We start from the raw sequence: 21,047 nt of genomic DNA on the forward strand, positions 1-21,047 counted from the left end.
CTTCCACCATATGCAGCTCTCAAGTCCAGCTCACCCTCCCAGACACTATGAGTAGGTCAAGAAAGTACTCAGTCTCTCATCCGCGTACACTGGGTTTGAACGCCCACATTGCCAAACTAATCTCGTTTGAGATGATGCCCTTTCGGTTGGTGGAAAGCACAGCTTTCCGCGAACTCATGGCCTATGCAGTACCACGCTATGACCTACCCAGTCGCCACTTCTCTCGCAAAGCCATCCCAGCCCTCCACCATCATGTGAAAGACCGCATTGTCCATGCACTCAAGCAGTCAGTGAGCGGAAAGGTGCACCTCACAACTGATGCATGGTCCAGTCGGCATGGCCAGGGCCGTTACGTGTCCATCACTGCGCACTGGGTTAATGTGGTGGATGCAGGGTCCACAGGGGACAGCGGTGGTGGGACAGTGCTGCCTAGCCCACGGTATAGGAAACAGTTGGCTGTAGGCGTTCGACCCTCCTCCTCCAGAAGCGAAAGCTCGTCCACAGAGCGCAGTCGTACGAGCACTCCATCTGCAGCTGCCACTATTGCACACGATGTGTCCCCCTATCGAGCAGCTAGTGGAAAGCGTCAGCAGGCTGTGTTGCAGATGTGTTTGGACGACAGACACACACCGCCAAGGTGCTGGCCAAGTACTTGAAGCGACAAACTGAGTCATGGCTGGGCAGTGTACATCTTGAGGCAGGCAAGGTAGTTAGTGATAACGGCCGTAATTTTGTGGCAGCCATAGCCCTTTCAAAACTCAGCCACATACCTTGCTTAGCTCACACCTTGAACCTGGTGGTGCAGTGCTAACTCAAAAATTATCCGGAGTTAACAGCCCTGCTCCAGAAGGTGCGAAGACTGTGCACGCACATCCGCCGGTCGCCTGTACACTCCGTTCGTATGCAGAAGCTGCAGCGATTGCTCCACCTTCCCAACCACCGCCTCATTATCGACATTGCAACAAGGTGGAACTCCACCCTGCACATGGTGGAGCGGCTGTGCGAGCAGAGGCAGGCCATAATGCATTTGTGGGAGGATACACGGCCAGGCACTTTGAGAGCAGACATGGAGTTGACAGGCGTGCAGTGGTCGAAGCTGAAAGACCTTTGTAAAGTCCTTCAGTGTTTTGAGGAATGCACACGGCTGGTAAGCGCAGACGACGCCATCCTAAGCATGAGCATCCCACTTATGCGTCTGCTCATGCAAACTTTGACACACCTTAAGGAGCAGGCGTCTGCAGCCAATGTTGATGAAGAGGAAGAGGAGGAGGGAATCCTTGATGACATTCAGCCATTGTCTGCTCAGGGACCTCTCCTGGACGAGGTGGAGGAAGAAGAGGAGGAGGAGGAGGATGATGGGGATGATTACTTAGTGGAGGATGCATCTCGTGGGGCAAGTGAAAATGTTGGCGTGGCAAGGTCTGGTACAGGGTTTGTGCGTGACTGGAGGGATGTGGATTTGCCAGAAAGTGCTCCTCCACCCAGCACTCACAGTGCATCATTGACACCGGGAACATTGGCCCACATGTCAGATTATGCCTTGCGGATCCTAAAAAGGGACCCCCGCATTGCCAAAATGATGAACGATGACGACTACTGGTTGGCCAGCATCCTGGATCCACGCTATAAAGGCAAATTACAAAACATCATGCCACAGGAGAACCTTGACCTAATATTGGCTAATAAACAAGCAACTCTGGTAAATCGGTTGCTTGAGGCATTCCCAGCACACAGCAGCGGTGATGGTTCTCACACGAGCCGTACGGGCCGGGGGCAGCTTGGCAGAGGTGTTCGTGGTGCACACAGCAGAAGTGGCGTTGGAGACAGGGGTTTCATGACAATGTTGTGGACTGATTTTTCAAATACCGCTCACACAACTGGTAATACTGCATCGATGGAAAGTGACAGGAGACAGCAGTTGTCAACTATGGTTACAAACTACTTTTCCTCCCATATCGATGTTCTCCCACACAGGTCATTCCCCTTTGACTATTGGGCCGCTAAACTGGACACCTGGCCTGAATTGGCCCAATATGCCTTACAGGAGCTCGCTTGTCCAGCTGCAAGTGTGCTATCGGAAAGAGTCTTCAGTGCAGCTGGATCAATCCTGACAGAAAAAAGGACCCTTCTGTCAACCCAAAATGTGGATGATCTAACCTTCATTAAAATGAACCACGCATGGGTTTCCAAGGATTTTGTCCCACCTTCCCCTGATGACACATAGGGTGACAGAAAAATGGCTTGCTTTGGTCCACCTCTTCCTGGGACTTCACCTATTTCGCCTTTTGCATCAGCTGAATGTCCAACATCAACATATGCCACTTTCTAAAACTCCCTAACTGTGCTGCCTCCCCCCCCCATGGCCGGGGTCACCACCTAGCGCACGACACCGTGTGAGTGCCGTTGCCCTGGACAGGTGGGTAGGCCGACTCTTGGGTGCGGGCACTGGCACAGGGTCCCTCATAGTGCAATCAAGTGTCTCTGACGGTGGTGGTGCACACCCGCCATCAGACACACCGCTGTACTATGAGGGGCCCAGTGCAAGTACCGACGCCCACGAGTGGGCCCCCCTTGCTTGGGCAGGGCCCCAGCATTTGCAATCTTTACCTCTCCCTGCTCCTCCGCTGTGTAATCTGGGCCGTCAAATCCATACTGTGCCTGACACCGTCTGAGCCTGCCTCCTGAGACACACATATTTTGAATGTGTACGCTATCCATACATGTTATCCGGGGATACGGTACCCTTTCTCACCTTTGTGCAATCACGTGTAATCCATACTGGGCGTGAGAACTGCTGGCGAGCTGTTAAGCAAGCTACAGCACCTGTGGTTTGCACACGTAAGTTTTTCATTTTTTCAGGAATGACGGTTAGGCCTAATTCCGGAACTGCGGTTGACCTGCACTTACTGGGAAATCATTGTTTGCGGGTAATAATTGTAATCAGTGATCCCCATCACTAACGTTGTTCAGCGGGTTATCTGCACCTGTAAGCGACAAATGCTGGCCTTTTCAGTGTAGCGCACATGCAGCCACGGACATGTAAGGGCATGACACACCAGTTATTGGCCAATCTCATATGCCAGAGCCTCACGTGTCCCTCTAGTAAGCCGGACTCGGACCGCGGGGCATGACGGAGTCTCGTTCGTTAACGGAATTAAGCTTGCAATGTGTGCATCTGTTCTGTAGCTGGCATGGTTGAGGTTTCCCAGGTGGAGTCGAATTTAACCGTAGGCTCCACTCCTGGTGGTGCCGTTCTGGGCATTCCTTTAAGGTTCAGCTTTGCAACCATACTGCCCACGTAAAACAAACACTTTGCCTTCATGAACGCTGTTTGGAGGGTCATGACTCGTGGGAATAACGTCGCCCAATCAGTTAACCTGCTAGAGAGATCCTTCGTTGCTCCCAAGCATGACATCACACTCCCTAGGAAGAAGGTAATGCCACTGTGGCGACCGTACTCCTGGGGGCGACACAAGTGCACTGATGCCCAGCCACTGCTCGTTGAATCTGCTGGTACATTGACCCAGACCACTACATTCCCCTCGCACGCTACACGACCTGAATCTGACCCTGATGAAACTCAGGTTACCCTTCCCATATACAGTTCCATCTTACACGGTGACAAAGAGGAAGCTGCAGATGAAAGTGCAGGTTCGGCCCACCCGCCATCAGACACACCACCGTACTATCAGGGGCCCTGTGCCAGTGCCGTCGCCAACGAGTGGGCCCCCCCTGCTTGCCCAGGATCACAGCACTTGCAAAGTTGAAATACTGTGCAGTGAGATGGAAGATGGGGACGACGAGGAGTCCAGACAAGTACATGGATTCCCTAGCGAGGAGACTTATTTGATTGTTTTCAATGTTGGGACAGCAATTTTTGGGGAGCACTATACTCTGGAGAATGATAGATGGGGCCCACCATACACTGGAACATTCCAAAGGTGGACATCAGACACTGGAGCAGCATTTACAGGGCCCATTATACACTAGAGCATTAGAAATGGGGCCCATTATGTTTGGAGCATTATTTGGGCCCATAAGACAGTGGAGCTTCATCCATGGGGACCAACATATACTGTAGCATTATGTGGAGCTCATCATATACTGTTTCAAACATTATATGGGACCAATGATTCTGTATGGAGAAATAGATGGGCCTCGTCATGAGATGTAAAAAGTGAGGTATTTTTCATTGTACTATACCGCTATTTCTCTGCCGTATCGGAGCATGATGAGTTGTGGTATGTGTTAAAGGGGCGCTCTTTCGCCCAGGGCACATGAAAACCTGCAGCTAGCCCTCCCCCCCCCCCCCCCCACAAATTTAGCCAAATAACCCCCATTTTTCAGTGCGTAACTTGTATTATGAAGTTAATTAAGGTTGACAAGCTTAAGTAAGAAGAATTGATGCTTTTGGCATTCAAATGGGCACTGTAGGTGTGTTTCCTGTCCTCCTCTCACTGCCGACTTTTATTCCCCATTGATTTACATTGGGTTTCGTGTTTCGGGACGACCCCGACGTTTCCCTTTAATCGGACGATCTTGCTCGACCCGACTTTTGGAAAAGTCGGGTTTCACAAAACGAAACTCGACCCTAAAAAACCAAAAGTCGCTCAACTCTACCAGCAAGAGAGGGAGAGATGGCAGTGGCGTCGTTTTTGGAGGCATCCAATCTAACTCCGGGCAAGCCGTGGAGCATATCACACGCTGTACAGCGAGCTCCAGGAAAACCCGGAGAAACTTGCTGACTATACCTGGATGTCCCAGGAAAGCTTCCTGGACTTGCTGGGTATGGTTTAAGGAATCATCCGGAGACGGGACACTCGGATCCGGCGTGCCATTCCTCCCGAAGAAAGGCTCCTCGTCACCTTACGGTATGTATGTTATGTTTGCATAATTTTTTTGGATTTTTCCATTTTTTTATTTGTTTTTTTTTTTGGCTAAAAATTTCGGTATGTTTTTTTGCTGTTGAATTTTAACATTACTTTTGGGAAATTGCTTTTTTTGCATAATGGTTTTTCTTATGTCATGTACTAATCCCAAGCCTTTATAAAATGTTTTTTTGCTATGTTGTATTAAAAAAACATGCAAAATAGTTAGGCCATGTACTTTTTATTTTCAGTTTTTTTTATTAATACCCAAGACAGAAATATTTTTTCTTTTTATGTTTTGCAGGTTCCTGGCAACTGGAGAGTCTTTCATCCCTGCATTTCCAGTACCGGCTGGGAATCTCAACTTTATCCGGGATTGTTGCCGACACACTGCCGAAAAGTGGCTTCAAATATCGGACAAATTCTGGGCAGTCTGCAATTTCCTGGACTGCCTAGGAGCGGTCGACGGGAAGCACATCCGCATCACAAAACCTGCAAGAAGTGGCTCTGAGTACTACAACTACAAGAAGTACTTTTCCACAGTACTCATGGCCATTGCGGATGCAGACTGCCGATTTGTGGCGGTGGACATAGGGGCATTCGGACGGGGCAACGATTCCCAGACTTTTAAGAACTCTGATATGGGCCGGAGGTTGTACGGTAACCAGTTCAATTTTCCACTGGCACGGCCTCTTCCCCAAACCCAAACTTCACCACTGCCATTTGTAGTGGTTGGGGATGAGACATTTCAGATGTGCCAAAACCTGCTGAAGCCGTACTCCAGCCGTGACTTGGACCACCCCAAGAAAATTTTCAACTACAGGCTTACGAGGGTACGCAGGACTGTAGAGTGCGCCTTTGGCATTCTAGTGTCCAGATGGCGACTTCTTAGCACCGCCATCAATCTCAAAATGCAAACAGTGGATGAGGTGGTGAAGGCGTGCGTGGTTCTGCACAATTTTGTTATGGCAAAGGAGCAGCCGAACTTTGACATGGATGAACCTGCTGCCAACCCTTTGCCAGATTTTACTCAGCACCCTCTTCGGTCATCAGTCGAAGTTGCCCAAATGAGGGACCAATTTGCGGACTTTTTATCCGATGTGGGTCGTGTAGCATGGCAGGATCAAATGGTTTAATAGTTTTTTTGTTTGGTAAAAATAAAATACCAGTTTTTTTATACCTGTACCCAGTGTACTGTGTCGTAATACACTCCACTACTCACCTGCCCAGGTTAAAGGAAAGAAAGGGAAACCACCATAAGAAAAAAATGTGTGTATGTATGTGTGTGTGTGTATATGTATATGTGTATATATATATGTGTGTGTGTGTGTGTGTGTGTGTGTGTGTATATATATATATATAAATATAGAAAATATAGTATCCCTTTCAGAGTTGGATGGCTGACCATCCGGTATAAAGTAAAGAAAAACAAACCATAGTGTATGGCGCAGTGTGTGCTGGCGGCGAAAGACACAATAACCAAACCTTATTTTGAAATAAAGCTTTAACATTTATTTTACTTAGTTGGTGGAAACTGGGGGGTGTGGAGGGATGAGGAACTGCTTTGGGTGGAGGAAGGGGTTCTAGGGGAAGGAGGAACCAAAGAAGTGGGGGAAGGGAGCCGAGGCAAGGAAAGTTGTGAAGTGGGAGGTGACGGTGGCCCGTCTTGCTGCTGTCCTGTCTGCAGCGGCTGGAGCCTGAGGACTGGCTAGACCCCGGGGACCGCCTGGAGGCTGTGGACCGGCTGGAGCTAGGGGACCGCCTGGCGCTTGTGGACCGCCTGCCAGGATCTTGTAGCTGCTGTGGCGTGGTGGTGGTGGATGTCCTGGCAGGGGCCATAAATTTTGAATGCAGGTCCCCCAGCTGATGCTGCTCCGAGGTGGTGGTGGCGGTCCATGCAGGCGTGGTGGCTGTGGCGGTCCATACCGGGGTGGTCCTCCCGCTGGTGGTGGCGGCGCTCCAGGCAGGGGTGGTGACGACGGGCCATCCAGTGGTGGTGGCGGCAGCAGTGGTGGGCCATGCAGGAGCAGCGCTTGGCATGGTGTTGGCGGGGAAGTGTCCAGCTGCACTCGGACTTAGGGCAGTATATTGGTGTCCGGCGAGGCTGTGCAGTGATATGCAGCAGAAGTAGGTAATGCTGTAAAACAAGTCAGGGGTGGCACCGGTGGAAATGCCACTGCTGACTGCTGCATATACCTACTCTGCTGCATAGCCTGCATAAAAGCATTGTTGCAGGCCTGCATGACAGTCAACTGGAGGTCAGGGGTAAGGTGTTCCGCCGTGTCCCGAGCTATTTGTGTATAAAAATGATGCGCTGGTCTGGCGAGGTCGACTTCCAGGCGCTCAAGGCGACCCTCGATAGACTTGTAGCGTTGGTCCAAAAGGAGGAACCCACTGTCAAGTCTATCGGAGAGTGCCTTGAGACTACTCTGAAAGACCGAGCTCAATTGAATGAACTTGGGCATGACAGGCCTGTCCGAGGTCCTCTGCCGCTGCTGGCGGGAAGTGCCCGAAAAACCAGTGGCAGAGACCTGGGACAGGGGAACACCTGAGCGACCAGCTTCCTGGTCTCCAGATGACTGTGGTGCAGACCTGCAAGGTGCTTCCTTGCTGATGGATGGCTGGGAGGGGTCCGGGGCAGCTTGATGAAGGACTGCTTCGTGTGGAATAGAAAAGCGCAGAATTAAACACAATGCAACTAGAATATACTTAAGTTCGGGAGGCAAGGACCGGTCTTAAAAATGCCAAGGCACGATGGTATCTGTATTTCGTGCCGGTCCTTGCCGCAGCACCACTGCGAACCTGCTTCTCCTGACGGATATCCCTGTTGAAGCGGTCCTTCATCGAGCGCCAACGGGTTCTGACTTTGTTCACTGTGGGGGAAAAAAAAAAGTAAGACTAGGCACTGGAGGCCGTGATCACCCAACTGTGTGTGATGATAGAAACTCCATGGAGTTAATAGCATCACACATCGTTGGGTGATCCCGGCCAAGATCACTGCTGCATCACACTGCATTTAAATACTTACGAAAATCCTTGCGGACCCGGGGAGAGGCGTTGTCCCAGCCATCTATCAGCGACTCGGCCATCTCGTTCCAGAGCCGCCGGATCACCACGTTGTCAGTGCAGTTGGTGACGGGTGTCCCACAACGGGACTCGCTCCTGGACTAGACGGATGAGCTCGTCGTTGTCCAGGGCGAGGTCCTCCTCCCGCTGTGGAGCCTAGAAAAGAAAGACAAACAATCTTTGAAAGATTTTAAAATGAAATATAGAAAATACACAAGCCATGAAAATTTTTTTTAAATGAAAATAAATGCAATAAAAGCATGACTTAAAAAACACAGAAAAAAACAACCATGAAAATTTAAAAAAAATACATTAAATGATTACCAAAAAAAATTAAATAAACCAGCCTAGAAATTAAGTTTAAAAAAAATCTGTAACCAAAAAAGCAGCAAAAAAAGAAGGAAAATTACCAAAAAATACTAATAAAAATTTACCAAAAACATAAAAATAAACACCTGAAAGCATTGTATCAATACAGTTCCAAAAAAAAAAAAAACCAGCATGGAAATCAATTATATATAAAAAAAAAAAAGTCCGTCTGTACTTGCATTCCATCTTCCCGCCCGCACTTGGCCTTGCTGCTCCTGCCGTTCCTCCGGTGGTGGTGGCGTGGTGGAGGATGAGGTCTGAAAATTAAACAAAAAAAATTAACCACATGTGTATATTTTTACCAATCCATACGGAAGCATGGTACTCACTACTTCTGCCTCTTGCCCTGTCCCGGGGACATATTCGTCACCAGATGAAGACATGCTGCAATAAAAAAGAGACATAAGTACATAGAAATGTATTGAAATTTCAGCCAGACATATACTTACATTGGTGCAGCTTGTGCTTTTTGCTGTGTCCACTCTTGGAGCAGTCTGTAAAGTATTGTGGAATTCCAGTACCCACACCATTTTATCACCTTGTTTTTAGGTTTTGTTTTTTTTTACTGTCTAGACCACATTCCAGACGTGTTTATCTTAGAAACGCATGCGCATAAAAACGCAAGCGTGCGCAATACCATGCATGCACGCACGCATGCAACGCACGCATGCGTTCCCATAGGCTCCAATGTGGTGTTTTTGCGCATTCCGTGCGCAAGCGTGCGCATGCGTTTTTTGTCGAGACAGGGCGGAAACAAAAATGCAACATGTTGCGCCTGGCGCGAAAGACAAAAACGCATGCGCACGAAAACGGAAGTGTGCGCAAGACCATGCGCACGTCATGTTAAACATAGGTGCGCATGCGCACGGGTGTGCACGATGCGCTGCGCACAAAAGCGCTAATGTGAAACCAGCCTAAGGAGGGAGCTAAAGATATTTGCTCATCTCTATTGATAACATTATTTGAGCACACTCAAGATACTTATGTCCCAGCCCTTGCAGCTACATGTTTTGCAGCAGTTAAACAACCTCAAGACATGTAAGGTTTCCTTTACAGGCAATACTCTCATGTGTTGCAGCTGTCAACAGGCTCACATCCCTGTAGCTGCATGTTTTGCAGCTATCATCAGAGCACACCCAAGATACTCAAAACGCCTGTGCATACTCTGATAACACATTATCCTAGTGGAGCACCCCGCAGGGCCTTAGTTAGGCCTCTTTCACACTTCTGTTTTAGACAATCAGTCAAGATCCGCCAAATTTGAAAAAAAACGGAGCCGCCATATTTCTTTGTGGATCCGTTTTTTTCCCCATTGACTTTCATTATTGGCGGATCCTGACGGATTGCCGTCCGTTGCTTCTGTTTTTGTGAGGATCCGCCACAATGTTAGTGTCCGTCAACATACTCAAAGAATTCCAAACGGAGCTTGCAACGTTTTTTTGGCCGGCGGATCCTCCAGACACTGAATTAACCCCAAATTCTGTCTGGGTGCCGGACAAAAAAAACTCTCCCTCTCTCTCTCGCCAGCGGTTCCTTTAAATTTCCTCATTTTCAGGATCCATCTAAAAACGGATCCTGTGCCATCAGTTCACATCAGTTGAGAACGGATTCGCTTGTCTGCCTTTTTGGCGGATTAAAACTGATGCAAATAACTGAAGTGTGAAAGAGGCCTTACTCGGTACCGGGCCCATTAACTTCAGTGGGGGATGTGACTGTGACCCGGTCTGTGGCCCTGGGAGTCCAGAAATAAAATTGAGCAAAGTTGTGTGATGCCACCCGTGGTGTTCGGCAAGGTATGGCCGACGCTGCGGTTTTGGTCCTCTGGGGCTGATGGTGATGCAGCAAAGAATCGTTCAGCTCCCCACGGGTAGAGCTTAGGCCCCAGGGCAAAGATATTTGATTAATGGTTCAGATGGCGGTGAAAATAGGGGTGCAGAGAAATAAGAGAAGGACACAAAGGTGCAGGCTTTTTTTTACCTTTTACTTGCAGGTGGTTGCAATCCGGGGTACCACATACAGGTGATGAATTCAGTCCAGCTCACCTGGAGGCATTCAGGGGATCCACCCTGCCAGGTGGGATTTGGGACCTTCCTTCTGCACATTTTCGGGTCCTGGCTTGTAACTAAGCGGCAACCCTCTCTGGTGTGATGGTTTCTAACCTGTATGGCTGACAGTGTGAGCCTATATCAAAGGTACTGTCCTTTTCACCCTCAGACCCAGGCTCTTGAGATGCTGCTGTGCCTTCAGGTGTTCAATGTTGCCCAGGAACTAACAATCCCCTGTACTTCCAGATTCGGCGGTCAGGGCATACAGCTCCTGTTCAGCCTAGGACTCTGGCATCCTCTTTCTATATCAGCACTTCGCTCTGGGGTGAGCTATATGCAATTTTAGCTTCCCCCAGAGCCTCTTGTCTCTGCTCCTGTCCTTTCCCTCTAAACAGGTCAGCTCCCCTTCACCAACTGTCTTGTCGTGAGCTCAGACTGCTCTCGTTTCCATGACAACACCCTGTTTACTCTCTCAGCTGACTACTTGCTGACTCACTAACCCTATCTGCTGGCCAGAATTTACAAGGAAGCTTCCCTTTCTGACCTGCAGCAGGAATTGTCATGTAATCTTTTACCTGGCATAGGGCCCTCCTTCTGCCTCCAGGCATGACTTTACCCCTTAGAGGGAGGCAATGTCACTGTGACAACCGGACTTTGGGGTGTCACATCCCCCCACCCCCTCCCGTGAAGTTCAGTACTCCTGGACTGAGGAAACATAACCAGAATTGTTAACAACAATTAATGAAAATCTGCAAAATCTTAGTTTCTTTTTCTTTTCTGGTTTTGATAAAAAATTAACAGTTACTGCAGTGACCAGTCCATACGCTGCCATCCAGGAATTGTCTTTGCCCTTGTACCTGGGGTTTGGTTGGTGGGAACTGCCTTATCCCACTTTGTGTGTCACTGGGCATGGCTACAGGGCACTCTGTAGATGGGCCTGGTTTTTCGGCCACGCCGGCGGCTTATTTTCAAGGCCAAATTGGGGTAATTATTTACAAATAAAGTTCTGACCACACATAGTTCTGTGGCCCAATTGTCCTTCAACTGGTTATTAGGAATACTTAAAGTTCATACAGTAAGTCGCTGTAGGCTCTCATGCTTAACAGTTACAACTAGTGATGCAGACAAGGCGTGCACTCTGTGGATATGAGGTAGGTGCAAGCTGAACCTGGAACTTAGTCCAGACAGTCATCCAGTGAAGAGAAAACAGCTGCACTCTGGGAAATTTTGATTTTCAATGCAAAAATTTTTTTTTATTGACACCACATGGGAATAGTGCGTTGAGGTAGGATTGTTGTGTGCAAAATCATTACAAATCAGTTAGCCCATAGGATGTTGGAGTTAGATCCAGTAAATATTGATTGAAGCAGCTGTGGAGCTGGGTTACGGTGAGGCTGGCATAATGGAGCAAATCACATGCAACATAATCAGGCAGTGCAAGCATGGAGACTGACCTTAAAGCACAAGAGAAAAAGAAGCAATCACGGCAGTATGTATGTGCAGGAGGGGCTGAAAAAAAGATCCAGTCTGGCAGGGACCAGGCAGAGGTCCTAAGATGAGCTGAGGGGACAAGTAATGCAAGAGTTAACAGCATGAAAGCATTCTAAAGTAGCTCACAGTGCAGCACTGCTGTAGGACATACCTGGAAGCATGGGGCAGCTAGCGCCATCTGTGGTGTAGTGTGCAGGCACTGGTGGTTAGTGAGTTAAAGTAGCCTGGAGACTGGAAGTCAGTGGGAGTGTCTGAGGTGTGCTACTGTGTGGGAAACATAAGTGGTGTGTACTGAAGCAAGGCTTGTAGCGCTGTTGGTGGGGGCGCCTGCGCGCTGTGCTGAAGGTAGAAACTACAAGAAGACAAGACATAAACAAAAGTGTGCCTGGTGCCTGCGTAGTAGCCCTGGGGGAAGGGAGGGGGGAGAGAAAGAGGAAGGAGTGTCAGGCTGAGCCATGGAGAAAGATGGATGAGGAGAGATGAGTGAAGGAGGGCATAACACAAGGAGGGAGAAGAGATAGGGAGATGGAGCAAAAGTAATAGAGGAGTGGGAGGAGAACATAAGAAGGAATTAATGAATGAGGTAAAAAAATGGATGAAATGGATCAGAGGGATTGACAAGGAAATAGAATGTAATAAATCTGAAGTAAAAATGGGAAATAAAATTGAAAAATTGCTGAAGAAATTGAAAGAATGAAAAACAAAGAAATGAAGAAAAAGTGAAAAATAAAGAAATAGAAAAAATTATAAAAAAATAACCAAAAATTTAAATAGTAATAGAACAAATGGGGAAAAAAAAAAAATAGGATTAGAAAAATATCAGTACTTACCCTGATGGGTGTAAAATGTAAGGGTCAAGGCGCCTAAAAAAGTAGGGAGAGTTAGTGTACAGAGGAAGCAAAGGTCAGCATGCTATACACAGACCTGCGAATATAAAGTTCACATTTTACGTATGCAAAAGAATCAGACAACAAGCAGGCAAGCAAGAAACCAGTGCTATTACTTATTTAAGAACCATATCTAGTTCCCTGTTTAGGCCCTTGGGAGATAAGGTCTGTAAGGTATAAATCCAAAAGGATTCCCTTTCTCTTGGGCGTTTAATGTGGTCACCACCCCGTCGTGGTTTTTTGACCTGTTCCAATATTTGGAGGTGTAATTGAGAAACCGAGTGGTTAGTGGCTAAGAAGTGATGGGGAAGAGGAAGCCATGTCTTTTTGCATCTAATGGTCGATTTTTGTGGCTTGCTATACGGTCACGGATGTGTTGTCGTTTCACCGACAAAGTAAACCACATGGGCATTTTACCACATATACAACGTTGTTGGACTCACAGGTGAAGAAACCTTTTATGGTATACTGTTTGCCAGAATGTGGGTGGGTGATAGTGCTAGATTTAATAACATTTGAGCAGCATGCACATCCCAAACGGGGAAATGTGCAATTTCTCTGTGAGGAAAGTTTGTCTGGGGACCCGGGTAAAACTGCCCAAGTCGGCTTTAACTATCCTGTCTCGAATATTATGAGGTCGTCTTTTGCACATTAATGGTGGAGTCTTAAATGCCTCGACCTGCGGATATGACCGTGCGAGCATTGGCCAGTGTTTTTGGATGATGTTGTAGACTTTAGGCATGATGGGGTGGTGGGTGTGGACGAAGGGGAATACGTTCAGGTTTGGATTGAACAGATTGTTCAGGTACCGGGTTGAGAGCCAAAGTTTTTTCTTTATTGAGGAGATTTTGAGGTTAATGGCGAGCTGAAATTTTTTTTGACATTTCATCGAGACGTTCCGGCAGAAGCTGTGAGTTTGATACTATGCGTGTCACACATTTAAACTGTGAGCGGGGAAAGCTATGTTTGATGGAAGTAGGATGGCAACTGTCATAGTGGAGTAAACCATTGGAGTCAGTGGAGAGGTAACCACTGGCTTCTCTTATGACAAAGGTGTCAAGAAATGAAATTTGTGATGAGCTACAATTCAATGTGAACTGGAGTTCAGGGCGAATAGACATGAGGTATTCAGTGAAGGCGACCAGGGTATCATGAGGACCTGTCCATAGACAAAAAATATCGTCTATGAAGCAAAGCCAACAGATGTTATGCTGTCTAAATAGGGTGTCTTCATAGATGGAAACACGTTCGAAGGCGTCCATATATATGTTAGCGTACGCAGGCGCTACATTTGCGCCCATTGCGGTGCCTTGAATCTGTAGGAAGAATTGTTCACTGAAAAGGAAAAAATTATCGTGCAAAATCAGAGATAGAAAATCAAGACACATTTGTTGAGAATTTCTAGTGAGGTCAGACTGCTCAAGGAGGTCTCCAACTGCTCTTATACCTAGATTATTCCGGATAGAGGTATAGAGGCTTTTAACGTCAAAGGTGACGAGGAGACACTCAGAAGGGATAGGAGGTAGCTGTTTAAGAGTTTGGAGAAAGTGACCCGTGTCGAGAACGAAAGACCTAAAGGTTTTAGTGAATGGCGTAAGTACTCTTTCAAGAAAAATAGAGATGGGGGCCAAGATACAATCGATGGAAGCGACAATTGGTCTGCCAGGGGGATTTGTGTATTTTGGGAAGAGTATAGAGGACAGGGGTCACAGGGTGCTGATTAGATAAAAATGTGACTGTCTTAGAGTCAATGGTGTTAATTAATTCCTCAAGAGTATGTCAATTTTATTCCTAATACCTATGGTAGGGTCAGAGGGAATTTTCTTGTAGGTGGATGTATCAGATAGTTGCCTGAGAACTTTGGTGATATAATCTGTGGTGTTCTGTATAACAATAGCCCTACCCTTGTCCGCTGGTTTTATAACGATTTTCTTGTTTAAGGGACTGAAGGGCCTGCTTCTCAAGGGGGGAGAAATTGCTATAGGTCGGTAAATGCCCAGAATGATGTTGGTCGAGGAGCATGTTGATCTCCTTATGAACAAGATCAACATAGGCCTCAGTGGCATGGTAGTTTTGAGGGGGGGGGTTGAAGTTACTCTTATTCTGTAGACCAAAGTTAATGATACTTAATTCAGTAATGGGGTTCTCCACTGGTGCAGGGACCTTATTCCTGGTTGAGTCTTGAGGAGATCCAAAGTGGGTCTTGAGCCGCAGGTTGCGGTAAAAGAATTGTAGGTCTCGGGACAACCTGAATTTGTCCCATGGGGGTGTCGGACAGAATGACAAGCCCCGCTGGAGGACAGCCAATTTAGCGGGGTCGAGCATGTAGGAAGAAATGTTCACCACCGAGTTGGGGGCCTTACCTGGGACCTCGTAGTGATGTGGTCTGCGTTGTTTCTGGGTGGCCCTCCGAATCGGTGTCCTCCGGGTTGGGTATTGGTTCGTGTATTTTGGCGCTTTGCTAAAAAACGATTTTGTGAGTAGCTGTTGGTGGAACTGTCGCTGTCAGTGCTGAGTGATCCTTGGCGACGATATCCAGGTGTTCGTCTGTTGCTGGAGGTAGCAGAGTCGTTCCATCGATATACCCGACCTAGAGAGTAATCCTCGGAGTCTTTTTGAAACTTAGAACGTTTATTGTCTTGTAGGTATTTACGATGCTCTTCTATTGCCTTGTCGGTTTTGGCCTTCAGGGCACTCCAATCTGCTACGGAAAGATGTGGACAATCGTTCCTCAAAAGCTGTCCGCTTCTGTTCAGACTCCTCGATAGCTGTTTGAAGGAATTCAACGGTGAGCAAAATAATGTCCAAGGAACATTTATTTAATGTTTTTTGGAACTTTTCGCAGTATTCAGATTTCTCGGGAAAAAAGCGTGGGTCTCAAGTGGCACCTCAGGCCACGTGGAATCCTGCTTAGCCTATGGTACTCAGCTAGTGTAACTGAGTGTAGATAAAATGTCAGTCTCCTCCGTTCCCGCTCGTAATCCTTTGTGCTGAGTTCATGAGTTGGAGTCTTGAGGAAGTCTCCTGGTTTAGTCACTTTCGAGAGGATTCTCGAGGCTGCTCCTTCATCAAAAGTGACTGTTTCGGAAGACATCTAAGGCACAGGTGCAAAACGCCAACCAGAAGGAGTAGTGATACAGACAAGGCGTGCACTCTGTGGATATGAGGTAGGTGCAAGCTGAACCTGGAACTTAGTCCAGACAGTCATCCAGTGAAGAGATAACAGCTGCACTGTGGGAAATTTTGATTTTCAATGCAAGAAAATTTTTTTATTGAAGGCACTATTCCCCTGTGGTGTCTTCAATAAAAAAAAATTTTTTGCATTGAAAATCAAAATTTCCCAGAGTGTAACAGTTACAACTATACATTCTTAACTTATTTACTTTATGTATTCTCTAAAATGGACAGGGATCTGATCTCTAGTACTATGAGTGGAGTGGATCTATGCAGTATAGGTATCTCTGATCTGACCTGTTCTCTAATGTCTACTGCTGGTGCGCAGGAACACAGGAAAGGAAGAGAGCGACACAGACTGAAAACCTGAGTTTTCATAGAAAGAAAGATTAGTACGGAACGTGAGTAAAAGAACAGAGGACGTGGGTTAGAAGAGAACCCTTCCTAGAAGTTCTAAGCGCAAGGCTGGGGCCTGGTCCCCGAGGTTGTATGGATACTAATGGTCCTGCAGCAGACACCGGAGGAATAGAAGTAGTGACCACTTTATTCCCACACAAGACTTGGGGGCACAACAGCAACTGGATATTGAGCCGGGACTTAGTAGCAAGAAGTCCCCGAAGCAGGCTACAGCTGTCTGCCGTACAAGGAGAGTTCATAAGAACATTAGACAGGAGGAACTCCAGTGTAACTCAGTACTAGGAGTACTTCATTTAAAGGTGCTATAGGAGGAGACGTTCAGAAAGGCACATGTTGGCGGAGTGTTGGAAAGGAGTATTCCATCTAGCTAGGAGGTTGACTGAGTCCCTAACCCGGAGGACACGACACGGAAGCAGGCACCTGTTTTGTACAACACTGTGAGAAAAGCTTTGGAACTACATGCCCTGGTGTCCTCCATTCATTCCTGTGCCACACACCAAGCACCACTACATCCCTGTGCCTACACTGCACCATTCCTGCATTGCTTATCTACACTGCCCTGGGACTACAGCTTCACCTGTGGGGAGCTATAACATCTTTGCTGCGCCATACCATCTGTCCCAGAGGATCTGTGTTGTGAGTTCATTTTCCCCTCCGTCACTGAGGCCTGGTGAACTCCCTATTCTAGTGAAGGAAGGTAGTGAGCCTGATTATCAGGCACCTGGGACTAATGAAGACTATTGGCTGAGTGGAGTCACTGACTGGATTTAAGGCAGCCTACGCCCTTTCTGCCCTGCGGGTGATTTCTCTGTGGACTCTTGGACACCAGTCTGATTCCTGCTCTCCTAAAGCGAAGTTTTTTCTGTTTTGCCTTTTTGCATCTAAGATTTGTTTTTGTTTTTCTTGCTTTTTGGATTCTGCCACTCCCTGCTGGAGTGTGCAGTATTCCTTGAGCTCTGTCTTCTGAAAGTACCTGAGTGCTGATTTTAGTTTTTGAAGCTTAGTTGCTTCAGGGCCATTTTTATATCAGCTTGTTGGCTTTTGTCTCTGATAGGGTTTTGACAGATTGCAGACAGCAGCCTTCCTATCCGTTCCTATCTAGGTAGTTTTTGGGCCCCGTCTTTGCTCAGCCTGTCTTTCTGTCTAAGTGTTTTCATCTTGCTTCACCGTCATATGTGGGGGGCTGCCTATTGCTTTGGGGTCTGCTCTGGGGCAGTTAGACTTCCCCTTTCCTTCTTTAGGCCTATGTATCTCTCCGGCTGTGATCAAGGGGTCTAGGTCATCGTAGGAACCCCCCACGGCTACTGCTAGTTGTGTTGATAGGTTCAGGGGTCTGCAATCTGATAGTTGCCAACTTCTCTGGTTTTCAGGACGTAGCTAGCATTTCTGTTTTTGCCTCCTACGGTGACTCAATCATAACAGATCTGCATGCAGCGTAGCTTAACACCTCCCTTGCCGAACACCACAGGTTGCGTCACGAATCACTTATAAACTTTATTCCCAACTCAACCCTTTTACATGGGCGCCCAGGGCCACGGACCGGGTCACCGTTGCTGTGACAATCCCCTCTGAGAGACCCGCCCGGTACAGAGTACCCCACAGCTCTGGGAGGGCGACCCACTTGAACCCACACTGGAGCAGACTGTAAGAGATCAATGTAAATGTACAACACTCTAATCATGGAGCCATGCCTATAATGATGGAATGCAATCCTGCCAAATCACAAAAATATATGTACCATCTTATATAAGTTACAGGGCTGCAAAACAACAATCGCATGGCATGCTGCTAAATGCAAAATATAAAGTATGGATCAAGAGTGCACAGAAAACAGACTGCCCAGTACAACCTGAGCCCTAGGGAGTAGAGACATGTGCCTTAACAGTGTGACACATACAGATAGGGCTAAATATGGACAAGGTAGTGAGAGAGGCAGGGGCCCAAAAAGGTGCCCGACACGTTACGCCAGGAAGCCTGGCTTCATCAGGAGCAATATACAGTGTGTAAGGAAGTGTCTTATAAATACCTTGACATAATGCTGTTTGCCAGAGAACAGCTGAAAAGTATCAGCATGATGGTGACCGAGTGCCAAGGCCAGCGTGTGACGCAAGCGGAAGTCGCGCAGGGCCTCCAACTGCACAGGCCCAGCTAAAAGTCAATAGTGAGGGCACCACCAGGAGATTCAAAGATGGCCACCGAGGAAAACCACAGCGCATGCGTCGGTCCGTGCACGCGCTGATACAGCTAGTCAGAGCTAAGTGAAAAAATATAGTTCGCTCATGCGCAATACAAGTGACTCCAGCATTAAAGCATGCAAGAGGGAAAATATATAAGAGGGAGAAAGGGAGAATATACTGAGCATGTCCATGCCCTGAATGTCCAAAATCTGTCTACACAGTAGGAAGGAGAAAGCATATGAACATGAGGGACATGCAAATTGCCACCCCCACAAGCCCCAACAATATGTCAATGCCTGCTAGCACACGCTAACTAGAAACCAATACATGTACAATAAGCGCCATTCAAAAAAATGAATTACCCATAACTAAAATGTGTTTTTTTTTAAAACAGATAGAAGCTAGTTCATCTGTAATTGGTATAAAAAAAAAAAAAAACTACAAAGGTACACCAAAAACACAATGACCATAAGTGAATTTATCAGCGCACAATGTACGGAAAGGCACTATTTGATAACAAAGATATGCGCAAATACCACAAACAATTTTTTTGTACAAAAACAAAAAAAGCCAAGGAGTACATTAAAAAAAACAAACAAGGATTGTGTAAGGACTGATTTGTAAAGAATGCATCTAATTGTCCAATGTGATGGAGGGCCAGAAGACGCAACAACCACTCCATGCTGAAAATATGGCAGCCATAAGGAAGACTCGTTTCTTGTTCTTGGCAAAGAGCCTGGTGTAGATTCTGAAAAGTAACATTCCTGCCATAGGTCCTAAGATGGCATCTGGGAAGGGAAATGGTTGTATATGTATAGTCTTATTTTTCAGATGACAAATATCACCAGAACAGGACTGGAAACAGGCCACAAAGAGGCAGGTTTAGAGATGCTTATGAAATCCAGTGAAGAGAAGCTCTTCATTCTGGTCATGGGGGGTAAGGCTCTTAAGGTTGTGGATCCATTTTGATTCACACCTGAGAAGTTTTTTGGCCAGATCCCCCCCCCCTCTGATGTTTTCCAATACCAGTTCAAGGCCCATCACCTTCAATCCCGTAGTTCGTCCCTGATGAACTTCAGAAAAAGTGATACGATCGAAATGCTCTTGCCTTTTTCCAGGTCCTTCTTTGCCGTAGAGACATTGGAGATATGTTGTACTCTGCGACAAAGTTCCTGTGTCGTTTGTCCCACATATACTTGCGGACAATTGCAGATTAGGGCATAGACCAAATTCTGTGACTTACAATTGAAGAAGGTCCTACTAGGTTTGATCTGAAAAGGAAAGACAGTGTAAAGCTATCCTGGGCAACCATCAGCTGACATACATTGCAATTCCCGCAGGGATAAGTGCCATAAATCCTGGTACCTCTATTCAATCTCACTGTTGGATGAACGTAATGACTATGGCAAAGTCTATCCTTCAAGTTCTTGGCACACCTCGCTATCAAATTAGGGGCGGAGGAAATGAAAGGGGCCAATTTTGGTTCACTTAAGAAGATGCCCCAGCTGCGGTTCAATATTTTGCAAATGTCTTGCCACTGGCTGTTAAAAGTAGTGACGATGCCCAGGGGCCTGGTCAACTCGCCTGTCTATCTTAGTAGTAATTCCAGATGTGAACTCCTGGCCGCTCTTCGATAGGCAGTAGCGATGTCCTTATTCGGGTACCCACGATTTTGAAACGATCGGTTAATTCCCTAGTCTCAGAGTGGAAATCTGATATGCTGCCTTAATTGTGTCTCAATCGCAAGAATTGACCTGTGGGGATGGCATTTCTGAGATGTCAAGGGTGGAAGCTAGTGTAGTGTAAAAGGCCATTAGTAGCCGTTGGTTTCCTAAATAGACTTGTGGAAATATACGAACCCTCAACTGTAAGTTTCAGGTCCAAGAAGTCCACAGAAGTAGCTGAAATGTTGGACATCAACTTGATATTTAAGGTTAACTGTTATGAATGAGTCGCCGAGGAGGAAAAAACAAAGCAAGCTAAGCCCAGAAAACTGGAGAGGTTGGTAACTAGCGGATTTCAGACCCCTGATCCTATCCACAACAATTAGCAGTAGCCGTGGAGCGTGCCTACGGTGGTCCTAGACGCCTCGTCACGGCCGGAGAACTAAATAAGCCTAAAGAAAGGGAAAATCTAAACTGCCCCAGATCAGACCCCAAAGCAATAGACAGCCCCCAACATGTATTGTTGGTGAAACAAGATGAAAACGCAGACACAGGCTGAGCAAATGATGGGGCCCTCGCTAACTAGAAAGGACAGGAAAGAAAAGCTGCTGTCTGCAATCACGCAAAAAACCCTGCCAAAAATAATGTCCAACATTTCTGATAGAAAAAGGCCCTGAAGTCGCTAGACTTCAAAATCACTATATCGGCACTCATGTATATTCTGAAGACAGAGGGCAAAAGAGATCAACTGATCAGAGACAAAAATGGGGGTTCAGCCCAGTCCCAGCCAGGGCAGGCTGAACACAAAAACTAAGTAAACCAGATGAAAACTCATATGAACAATAGCAGAGAACACTTATCTTTAGCAAGGCAGGAACCAAACTGGAAA

The 21,047-nt window shown here is 47.0% G+C and overlaps 1 long non-coding RNA gene across 1 annotated transcript; it reads right to left on the reverse strand.

Moving 5' to 3' along the window:
• Positions 1–5,999: 5,999 nt before the first annotated feature.
• LOC141098627 (uncharacterized) lies at positions 6,000–12,232 on the reverse strand. The gene is made up of 3 exons (XR_012234304.1): positions 11,803–12,232; positions 8,633–8,687; positions 6,000–8,560 (listed from the first exon to the last, which is right to left on the reverse strand). It is a non-coding gene; the product is annotated as an uncharacterized lncRNA (long non-coding RNA).
• Between the last annotated feature and the right edge of the window lie 8,815 nt (positions 12,233–21,047).

This window comes from Dendrobates tinctorius, unplaced genomic scaffold (genome assembly GCF_039654945.1).
Source record: "Dendrobates tinctorius isolate UK_male_01 unplaced genomic scaffold, ASM3965494v1 ptg000093l, whole genome shotgun sequence".
In the NCBI taxonomy this organism is placed as follows: Eukaryota; Metazoa; Chordata; class Amphibia; order Anura; family Dendrobatidae; genus Dendrobates; species Dendrobates tinctorius.